General features: G+C 43.2%; 1 protein-coding gene across 3 annotated transcripts in view; it reads left to right on the top strand.

The window, feature by feature from the left end:
* The window catches only part of GRID2 (glutamate ionotropic receptor delta type subunit 2), a 790,688-nt gene that overhangs the window by 59,158 nt on the left and 719,806 nt on the right, over window positions 1–11,724 (top strand). The window lies entirely within an intron of this gene.

The raw sequence follows: 11,724 nt of genomic DNA, 5'->3' as shown, positions 1-11,724 counted from the left end.
GTAAGGGGGTGCTGCGTCTGCCGGTGCTGCTGGACACTTTTCTAGCTCTCCTTTGCAACCTTCCTTCTCTTGGCAGGCTTTCCCCCCTCCCCCCGCAGCCCCCGCTTTCTTTTATCCCTTGCTCGCTTGCTTTTTGTTTTGTTTGTTCCCCTCTTATAATTGCTTCCCACCAGGATCTTGGGCGTCCGCTTTCCCCCTACCGCTCTGGTAAAGGTTTCTTGCCGGCGGGGTATGTGCGTGCTTTAGACCTTGAGGGATTGCGCGGCTGATGACTGGGGGGGGGGGGGGCAGGGCTCGGCCACTTCCCCGGTCCCTCCCCGCAGCCCCCCAGCTCCAGCCTGCCATCCCCTTGCCCCGGCTCGCCCTCGGGCGGGGGAGACCCTGACACCATCGTGACAGCCACGCAAAGCTCCCCCCCCCCCCCACCCCCCCCCATCCCGCCTCCCTCTCCCGCGGCGGAACAGGTGGTTTGGCAACGTGAGCGCTTCCCCTCCCGCGGGCGGCCGCAGGGGCGCGGGGCTCTGGCGGCCCCGCACCCCCTTCCCGGGCCGCCATCCCGTGGCCGGGTGGGCGCCTGCCGGGCCGCGGCACCCGGGGCAGGGCAGCGGCCTTCCCCGCCGGGGTGCAGAGGGCAGCTGGCCGCGGCGGCGGGCCCCCCCTCCCGGCCGCGGCGGGGCGGCTCGGGTGATGCCCGAGCACGGCGCTGCCCGCGCTCCCAGCCGGGGAGAGGGCGCCGGGATTCCTCCCGTCTCCCGGTGTCGTGTGTTCCCCCCCCACACCGCTCCCCGTTATCCGGAGCCATCCGCGGCCCAACAGCCCTCCTTCTTCCTGGTAGCGCCGAGCCCCGCTGCCGAGCGGCGTTTTGTTCCCGAGGGCGGGCGGCCCCCCTGCGCCGGCCGGGGATGCGCTGGAGCGGAGGGAGGGGAGGGGAGGGCAGGGCGCTTCCCCCGCGGCCGCTCGCCCATCTGCAGGCTCGGCACGCAGGCGGAGCGGGAGCCGGGAAACGTGGGGGCGAGCGGCCGGCGCCGCGCCGCGCCGCCCCGGGGAAGGTGCATTTGGGGGCAGGGTCCCGCCGGGGGGGTGGGGAGGTCCCCGGGGCGGTGCTGGTCCCGGTCTTGGGGCAGCTGCCGCTCTCCCTGGGGTTGGCTTTATAAATATGTCTGCCGGTGCCTGTCGTGAGGATCCGTGGCGGATTTCTGTGGAAGGGGGAGCGGGAAGAGCGTTTGGAAAGCCCGGCCGTCAGGAGCCTTCCTGCAGGACACCGATGCGCCAGCCCCCGGTGTGGCCCTCCCTCCCCCGAGCCGGGGGTACCGCTCCCCTTGGGTACCGCAACTTCACGGGGGTCACTCCTGGCGGCAGCGTGCGGCTGTATCGCATCCAACATTGCACCGGGGAGGCAGCGCTCGGCGCCCTCCTTTTAAAGGGAGAATGACTTTTTTTTTTTTTTTTTTTTTATGATTTTTTCTTAGCTGTAGACTGTTAAAGTGACGCTAGGAGACGGTTACATCTTAAGACTTCTTTCTTAAGAGCTTGTAACAGACCGATCGCATCTTAGGGTTTAAGGGGAAAATTTGACTGTGTAGCAGCTGCAGAGTTTCTTTGCGATCCCGGCTCCCATCCTCCTGGCTAAAGGAGCCTTGCTGGGCTAGCTGTGTGTCTTTGCATTAGCATCAAGGGAGACGATGGCTTTTCTCTCTTCGTGTTCATGACAGTTTTGTTCGTTTCACTTGTGAAATGATGGATGCAACGCATTTGACCACTGATGGATTTTATAATGCTGCCAGCGATTAGATGCAGCCACACAGTAAATCCTCATTAAAAGAAGGAAAAAGCCCAATGCAACAAAACAAAACCCCGAAATAGTTGATTCTCACACGATGAATTTGTCTTGAGAGACAATTTGTACAGTTGACAAGGGGATTACCTCTTTTTTATAGACTGGTTTATGTTGCCATGAAAATGGCAAACCGGTAATTGTTACACAGAGCTTTAAACCTACTAAAATGAATACAATGAAAACAAATGACCTGAAATTAGAACTATTTTAACACTGAATGGGTAGACAACTACATATTCCAACTTGTACAGCTTGCAAATGAAAATCTGGCCCCTAGTAACACCACTGTATTTTGTGACCTGCATGTTCTGACCCTCTTTTGTTTTTTTGCACTTGCAGCAAGTAAACTTAAGTATAAAATATTTAGACATAAATAATAAAGTGTATTTATTTATGTGAGTTAGCACAAGCAGTGGCAGGGTACTCTGTGAACAAATTAACTGCAGAAGAATTCTTACAGTCAAACAAAACCCCAAAATGCTCAGTTCAGGGGAAAAGAAATACTGCTAGAGGTAGTACCGATGCTTTAGGCAACAAACAAAATATATGCATTATCTTTTTCTCATTCTACGGTGTAAAGATAGTCAGGTGGAAAATATTCTCCCATGTTTGGGAGGGGCAGATTGTCATAAGAAAGAACATGATACCTGTGCGTACCCTTTTTCCGATAGCATGTACTTTTTCAGTACAATGCACTAACTGTCCTGCTTGCCTGCATATTATTTGATGTGTTTCCTGAAAAGGGATGTTTTCTGTATCAATGTTACCAGCTGCCTCTTAAACAATGACAAAAAATGTTACAATTTAGTGAGCAGAGATTAATGACTTGATGGCAGTGGGAGGGGTACAGAGACTGTTATTTATATGTGATACTCTTTTTTGTATTTCTGTCTTCTGAATGGTTACAGCTGCTGCTTTTGATCATTAGAGCAGGTCTATGTGCATGTGAATGCACACATTTAAAAATAAACATTTCCCTGTATCATATTTTAAACATTGTTAGGGCTGCTTATCGTCTGAATGTTTCTGCTGCCCTGCTTTTATAAATAGGAACTGGCAGTTCAGAAAGACTACATTAAGCACTCTTGTGAAAATGTTGAAATGAGTCAACTCCACTGCGATTTTCCCTTACCCCTATATAAAAAAGAAAGGGGCAGGGTTACTGTGTCAAAACTCTGTAGTTCTGTATTATGCTGCTTCTCTCAGCACATGCATTGATTGAGTAATTTCATCAGCCCCACATTACTTGATTGCTTAGAAGTTTCCTAATGATCTGTATGCTGTAGGAAGAATCTGAAAGTCGTGAGTGGAATGGCAATGATTTTGTGTTTTATGAGGCTATTCAAAAAGTCGCTCTGATTTATGTAGCTCGAAAGCTCCAAAGTCTTTGAGATTAGCCACGCTGCCTGGTATTTTCTTCATACATCAGTCATCCCACACTCCTCACTCCCTAAACAGGAGTTTAGAACAGTGCTTTAATTAAGCAGGGATTAGGTGGCATTCCTTGTCAACTGCACAATTTGTGTATGCTTTGTTTCTTCTACAGCTGATGGTCTCATGCTTTTATATTTTGTACTTTGTGCTCATTTTTTTTCCCTTGACATGTGCATAGTAATACATCTGTATGTGCATGTGGATATCCTGTTGTGCCTGTAGAAACATATATACAAATATGTGTGTCTTAGGTGCAGCAAAATCACCTAGGGCAGCGGTCATATAGTACGGTACAAGAGTTTTTCCTGAATAAATGCATTGAAGTATTTAAAAAGACTAATTCATTGCAGCAGTGTGCAGCAGTAGTGCAGGCACCCTGATTACTTCAAGTATTTTTTACGTTTATCAGTGGCTTCAGTCATATACAGTCAGTTGCATACTGCCCTTGGCTCTTTTTATTTAAAATGGCAAATTCAGAGAATATATGTTATATAGTTATATGTGCTTTTACATATATTTATACATATGCTTTTAATGTATATTTTAAAATATACGTTATAATTTTTTTGCTAAGAGATGAAATTAGATCTGCTCTTCCCTTGTTCCCTTCAGCTCTTAGACTTTGCAGGCCAGGACTGCTGCATTCCTTGTGTTAGACAAGTTCCCAGCATTGCTGGGTCCTGAGCTTTGGTTCATGCTTTTAAGCTTTTCTGTGCCATGTATAATAATACCAGGGCAATTCCAACATGGGGTCTATTGTTTACTACTTCTTTTGACATTGGTAGTGCCCTTAAAATGTAAGATTTTATTTTTATTTTTTTGGTAAGGGATTTTCTTCTAGCTTGGTGGCACGCATATCCACATTTCCTCTTGTAAGCTGGTGTACTACAATGCAGCTTGGCTTGTATCGTGTTGTGCATTGGTAATAGGAATTTAATTTGCTGTGCTATTGGTAAAGCCTCATTAGAAGGTATGTAGTGTATGTCACTAACTGTTCATTACAGTACTCGAACTTACGTTTTGTAAAATGCAGGACAAGCAAGCAGAACAGGTGTATTAAAAACAAGTAGATATGTGTCTATAGCGTCTCCAGATGAGTGTTCAGATCCTCCGATTTCCCTGCTCTAGAATGCACCAATGTTACTTGCTTATTTTAAACTTACATACAAATGAAGACCTGGAATACAGTGTGCTGTGGCTTAGCAGCCAGTAGGATTTATTAGTAGCTATGTTCTACTTAAATGCACAGCATGCATGACATACTCTGTTTCTGTGAGTGCTACATCTTAAACTCTCCCCGAGGTGTTCAGATTTGCCATAGTATTTCAGTCCCTGCAATGTGTTTCAGTGCTAGTTACTCTGCAGCTAAAGAGAGAGAATTTTGCTTGCTGTAGATGCTGGTTTGCTATCCTCCAAGGGCACGTTTGCCATTAGGTGTCACTGCTTTCTGGAGTGTTTCTTAGTGATCACCAGGGCCTGATCAAGTCTCTCGCAATACATGTGAGTTGCTTGGTTGACTTCAGAAAATTTTTAAACTGAGCCCATGGATTGCTGACTACAGCAGTTGTCTCCTTTTCGTGTTCTTAAATAACTCTTAGTGTTATTTCAAGTTCTTTGTCCTTGATAAAGACAGAGGGGAAAAAAAAACCAACCCAAACAAAAAAAACCAAACCAAAACCCAACCATCCATTTTCAAGTGGTGTCCTAACAAATGCCTGACACGGCAATCGCTGCTGCTGCTGCGTGCTTCCAGATGACTACTTTTGGATGCACAGAGTCTTTATTCTCACAATGCCATCTTTCAAAAAACACACTGGAGAAAAATCTTTTAAGACTGTGACTACATAAACCTACCAACTAAGGTTCATTTAACTTAATGAACAAAGGCATTAAGTATGGTTTTCTTCCACTCCCTGGCCTTGTAAAGCAAGTGGTATTGGCAGGAGATGACTTTTGTGAGCCATTAGGTTACTCCCTAGATACAGACTTGAACTTACATCATTTTCTTCCATTTGATATATAGCTATCTATAATCTGCCATGACAGTCTGTTTTTGCTGAAATTTATTGGAGGCTTTTGCCTTTTGTGGTTTGTATTTTTACTCTTTTTCACTACTACTCCACTGCTTTATTTTTTTTTCCCCAGCATGTTAACAATGGTTTAAAAATAGTTTATGTGCAAGAGTAGTTCTATTTGGCTGTCAGTTTCTACTTACTTTCCCTAATTACCTGAAACATATATGACAGCATGGTAAACCTCTCTTCATCTACACATTCTCCAAACATAATTTGTGTTTTATATCTTCAGTGTTTAAAAAACTTGTCAGGCATAGACAATTGCTGTTTGGACTTAAGAGTAACCAATAGGAAAAGGAAACAATATTCATTTAATGATCGATATCTTGAGCACACATGAGAAAAAAAGCAAACTCTGAATACATGGTATGTAAGTATATTAAGATAAATGATACTTTGGTATCTGCAAAATGTTGACTTGAGGTGATACACTGGTAATGAGGCAAACTAGGATACCTTTCTGCATCTGCAAACTCAGGTGTCATATGTTTTGGTTTTGTTTTTTTTTAATTAGATTTGAATTCCAGAAGGAATATGTTATTATCTAAAGGTTGTGACATTGGAAGAAAACTTTGATTTCAGAGGCAGGCTTGGCATGTCTGTCAAAACCTGGGTGGCTCCACCCCTGTGCATCCTATAGGGCTTACACTCCAGTTCGTGACTCCAGTCACACTGGCACCCACCTCTGAGAGCCCCAGATATACTCATTTATTTGTGCTATCTAGAAGTGCTAAGAGGCAGGTACGACAGCCGCAGCCCAACCGTAAGGCATAACACACAGTTATGCCCGTAGCTGCTGGGGACTGGGCATGAAAGCTTTTGTTTCTCTGGGGCATTTTGTACCCTGGATTGGCTGGCTGTCTAGCAACTGGCTTCCTACTGGGCTTCTTGGATACAGATGCAATTCTTTTCCTTCTGTGATGTTATTTTTTCTTCCTGCACTATTTACTATGTCCATTAGGAAGTAGGAGTTGACCTGTTGCTTGCAGGAGTTACCAAAATGAGTTACACTGGCCTTTTCCAGAGTAACATTGACCTCTTCATTGCTTGGCTAGGCTGGTAGACTGTACTGGAGAAGGTGCGATACTGAGCTGGTGCAATGAGGTACTAAGCATGGAGTATGTGCTAAATGCATGTTACATAAGTGTGGTGCTGTGGTAGTGAAACCATCCTCAACACCAGGGAAGGGAGGACTGGGTAAAACCTGGGCACAGTTCTTGGCTGGCTTGTGCATTTGAAGCAGCACACGAAGAAGAGGAAGTGCTGTTGTCTGCCACTACAAAGTATAATTTAATTGTGTATTCTTGATATAGTAATATAAACATAAAGACCAAAGTGGAAGCATTTAGAGGAAGAATGGGTGAGGAAAAAGATGTGTATCTCACTCTCTTTCTGTACTTCAGTCCTCCCATGAGTACCAGCAGGGCAGTTTCCTTTGCTATACTTCATTATAGCAGTCTGGCTTTGGTTTCTGGTTATTGTTGGCCAAGCAGTTGTGAGAGATGATGGAGTAAGGGAAAGATTCTCTTGTGTCTGCAACCACTATAATTAATAATGGTTTATGTGACTTGAAGAGTTATAGCTGATCTGTATATAACAGGAAGGACACAGGCTGAAACTGAAGGTTAGTAGATGAAATGTACTGGCGTTTGGATGACAGTTATGAAAATTGGCGAGGGAATGGGCTTGAAATTGTGTAGTGCTGTAATTTTGTAAGGTTCAAAATTTATATCCTAGTTTCAGTGATAATATACTTAATTCAGAGAAGGAGGTATTTTATATTCTGTACTGCACCACAGAATGCATTTCAGCTGGAGAGTCTTGTTCCTGCTTTGGTCTGTGGTAGCTGCATCAGCTCAAGAAAGGGATATCCTGTCAGCTCTAAGTGTTGTATTAAAAAAAAACAAAACAAAACCAACCCAAAAGACCACACATAGAAAGGGACACTTCATGAGAAAGGATCATACAGTAACTACAGCATTAAAGTTATAGAGGTGGAGGTGGTGGTACAGAGACAAATACTGTAGTTTTAGTCAACTGTGAACTGATGGATTTGTAAGTGCCAGGTTAGATTTAAAGCAGATTTCCATTGCACACACTTGTTCTGGAATGATGGGGGAGTAGAGTGGAAAAAAAGGTGAAAAGGAAAAAGTTTCCTGAAAGTTATGCTGGGCTTATCTGATAAGCTATGCTGAAGAGGAAACTGAAAATGAGTAAAAAATGCAAGGAGGGGGAAATAACATATCAAAGGTGAGAGCCACTAGTTCTCTCTGTTTATTCGGGAGCTGTATAATGTTCCTTGTAAGTGCTATGCTGAATGGAAAAGTTCTGAATCAGAAAGGGGAAAATGTGAAGATACATTATTTAAAAGAAGAATTGTATGTGTATTTTAACCTATTAGATAACACTCTGTGCTGAAATGCTAATTATTCCTAATTGTTATATTTGCTTTACCCATGAATAAAATATCACATATCTAATAAAAGAGGCAGTGAAAATCACTGTAAAATTCCTCTTGGAGTCTTTCATGCAGATTTAAAGGATTTAATCTCTTATTTCTTCATTTCTTTTTAGATCATTAGCTTTCTATAATCAGTTGGATTGCTAAGGCCAATATCCAGTGAACCTAACAGTAATTGCTTGTTTTGCAGAACAATTTTTTGTTAGTCCAACCATATCTTTCTCAGAGGCTTAAATCGAGTTGGTGATTTCATTATAATAATTCACTTGTAATAAATCAAAATCAAATAGCACCACTCTGCTGCTGTGTAGATAGCTCCAGATGAGCAGTCCGGAGAAAGCGGAGGATGGTGTAACAGCAGACCTGAACATCAGGCTGGTTTTTGCTGAAATTTATTGGAGGCTTTTGCCTTTTGTGGTTTGTATTTTCACTCTTTTTCACTACTACTCCATTGCCTGGATCAGGCCTGGATTTGCTGTGCCTTATTTTAATATGCACAGGTATAAGGATGACTTCTCTCACAAATCCATTTTAAAAAGAGAAATGAAAATGTGCATAGGGCAGGCTTTCCTGCCCTGGGACTCAACTCAAAACCTGTGTTCGGGACCCAGACCTGATGACAGACTGTTTATAAAGTGTGCAGGAGCTCAAGTCTGACTGACTGCCAGTTGCATTTAGGCTCCCGAGCTGTTGAGATGTTTGAAGATGTCATTTGTCTTTCTCAGGTGACAAGAGACTATTGCGCAGTTACCTCACTGACTGCAACCAGTATTAAAAGTTGTCTGGCAATATACCATGGGCTGAAGGCACACAGCAGGGACATCTCCAGACCAAACGCTATTAAGCAAGGATATTTGTTGTTGTGTACCCTTTGCCACCTTGCAATCTTTATGGTGTTCAGCTTAAACATTTGAGAATGTTTTGAAACCATTTCATGTTCTAGAGAGTTGCTAAAAGGAAAAACAGAGCAGAAAGCATCCGGTTCTCACTGAGCAAAGCTGCTTGTAGAATCCTGGCAGTGTACAACCAGTGTAGAGTATGGACTGTGTGTTACATGGCAAGTGAAAGGCGATAGCTATTATTGGTCTTATTAAAATACACATACTTTTCCCTTTCACTGTTTTTATTCATTTCTCTCTCTCTCTCATATTCCAAGTTCACGGCAAGCAATTGTGATAGTTGCTATGTTTTATACTCTTAAATATCTGATTGTTTTCTGTCCAGGAAGAATAAAGTTAAATGTATCATAACACAAATATCTGTTATTTGGACAGATAAAGCTGCTTTTTATTTCTTTAGAATTCCACTTATTCTGACCTCTTTTGAGACAAATGTTCCCCAAAAGTTGGTTTTCATGCTTAGGACTAGTCTTACTTCAGCTCGCCCTTTTGTGAACTTATAAACCCAAGCAGTATTGAAGTATATCCACTAATACATTTACTATAAATATCTTTAAAAATGTACTACTTGGCTACTACTTAAATTTCATGTTGCATGCTACAGTGATGGGGTATGTATTAATGTATGCATATACAATATATAAACACACACGTTTTCAGTATTCAGAAGGAATATTCTTTTGAAAATATTTGACTGGTTTTTTCTTTAATTTGGCATGACTTTAGTTTCCACCTAAGTAACAACACAGAGATTTGGCATGCTTTCTACTTATAGGCACGAAGTCATAGCGCGAATACAAGTCGTGAAATGGCACCCCACTGTGCTAGAAGCTGTACAAATATGAAACAAGAAGTTGGCTGTCAGAAGATTTGAAGATGAAGTAGTAAAAGAGGGCTTGGATCTCTGCAACTCAGGCAGTTCATACACCAGGAGACAAAGTTGCAAACCTTTTGGTGTCTTTTGAGAGACATTTTCATTCATTCATTCGTGTTTGTGAATGATCCGTCTGGGTGCAAAGGAATGAACGCAGGTGGATATGCCTACAGGGATGTCCTGATAGGGACTGGCAGATGCAGAGTGGCTGATGTCACTATTTCCTGGTCTGGGACACGTGATAACAACCATTACAGAGCTGTGAGGCAAGAGCGTCGGCAGGAAATGAAGGCCAGCAATGTGTGTGTCTAATCATTGCCTACAATGCTTTATTGCCAGTAACGTTAGTTAAATTGGCAAAACAAAAATGGTCATCAGCTGCCAACATATTGCTCCCTGGCTTTACCTAGTACAGGACCTAATGTGTGGTTATGCACATGCACGTTCTTTCTCCATCTCTCTTGTTTAAACAAATATTTCATAGTACAGTTCTGGAAGATATCTAGGTAGAAAGAAAAGAGCCCTTTTTGGGAAAGCCAAAAAAATCTATGTTGCAAGATGCCCTACTTTGTTTAAAAGATGTATTTAAATACAATCAGTGATTCTGAAAGCATTGCAGCCTCGTTAGCTAGTCTCACGGAGTGTCTAGAATGTTACTGAAGTATTATTGAAACAATCTGGAGGAATGGTTTTCCAACTCCTTGGAGTAGCCTTCCTGTTACAGAATCGGATTGCATCTGGGAGATACATGAGAAACACTCATCTACTTCAAAAAGTTCTCTTACTTTTGCCAGTGCTGCAAAGAGTATAGGGACTATGTCAAATAAAATGGTTGAGGGGAGCGGGCAGAAGAGCCCGTCCTGTATATAATGTATACGCTGGACAAGGAATGATCAGCAGCGCTTGGTGTCACTGTCACGGAGGTTGGTGTCTTAGGGCCACTGTTGGTGCCGCCGTGTCTAGCTGCAAGGAGAGGAGGAGTTTGCAGGTAAAGGGCAGGATGAGTCGGTGTGAAACACAGCGTCGTTGGGGGCTTCTCTGCACCAGAGAGGCTCTGGGAGCAGGAGTATTGTGGGGAGGGGTCTGGGTGGAGCCTTCTACGTGGAAGTTTTGGAAGGGGCTTGGGAGGGTTGTGGTTAGCAGTGCTAGGAGTTCGTTCGGTGGTGGAAGGATGGAGGAAACATTTGGAGGGGGCTAGCCTGAGTGATGGGCCAGGCTAGCTTTGTAAGAGTACAGGACGCTTCTAGGGAATAGCATGTATATGTGGGCTGGAGACAGGGCTCTAAACGTTTGGGACAGGCTGTATAGAGGAGGTATATGCATGTGAGGAAAGTTGGGAAATCCAAAGGAAGGAGGCACTGAAATGGCCCAAATATTACTGAAAAGAATAATAATATAATGCAAATGATGCTTTGAGAACTATCTATCTAGATGATAATATTAAGTTTTAAAGAAACTAAATTATAGATTAGAAAATGGGATTGTTTCTCCCTGTCCAGCCTCTACAGTTTTATTGTAAAACATTTGATTTGTGTGGCAGATCTTAATATTTTTTTTCCCCTTTAGCTGGTGGGAATTGTACCTGGTTACTTTGCTGAAAAGCAAGAACTGTTTTATCATTGTATTGCCTAATACCATTGTACACAGATACAAACGAGTACTTAAGTTCCATCTTCTACCCCTCTGCTCCTGATGCCAAAATGGCACAGAGTAGCTGCTCAGAGACGAATTTTGTCTTTAAGCAGCAAAGGTATTTATCTCATGCAACATTGGGGAGCTAGCTGATTTGCACTGGACAAACTAGCTCCAAAGCTTTCAGTGAAAAGTTAGGAATTTTATACAGTTTTTTGAGAGGTTACAACATCTTTACATACATACTCATTTGATTTTGACACCTAATCACTCCATTCACAATAGGTGGGGTCTAGGTGGAGTAGACTTTTCATTTTTCTTTGTTCAACGATTTCCTGACTTGATGGTCTCCTTATCTCCTTCAGGTGTCCACCTTATCTTTTCTAATTATTCAGAGTACATTTCTCAACACAAACAGAGCATCACCCAAAGCATTGTACCAAACTTATCCTGACTAATCTTTTTATTTTAAGACCTTGTTCTGTTTCACTCCCAGGATAACTTCGAGTGTA

The sequence above is a fragment of the Falco punctatus genome, assembly GCF_963210335.1.
Source record: "Falco punctatus genome assembly, chromosome: 1".
NCBI lineage: Eukaryota > Metazoa > Chordata > Aves > Falconiformes > Falconidae > Falco > Falco punctatus.
This window is presented reverse-complemented; position numbering and strand designations above follow the sequence as displayed.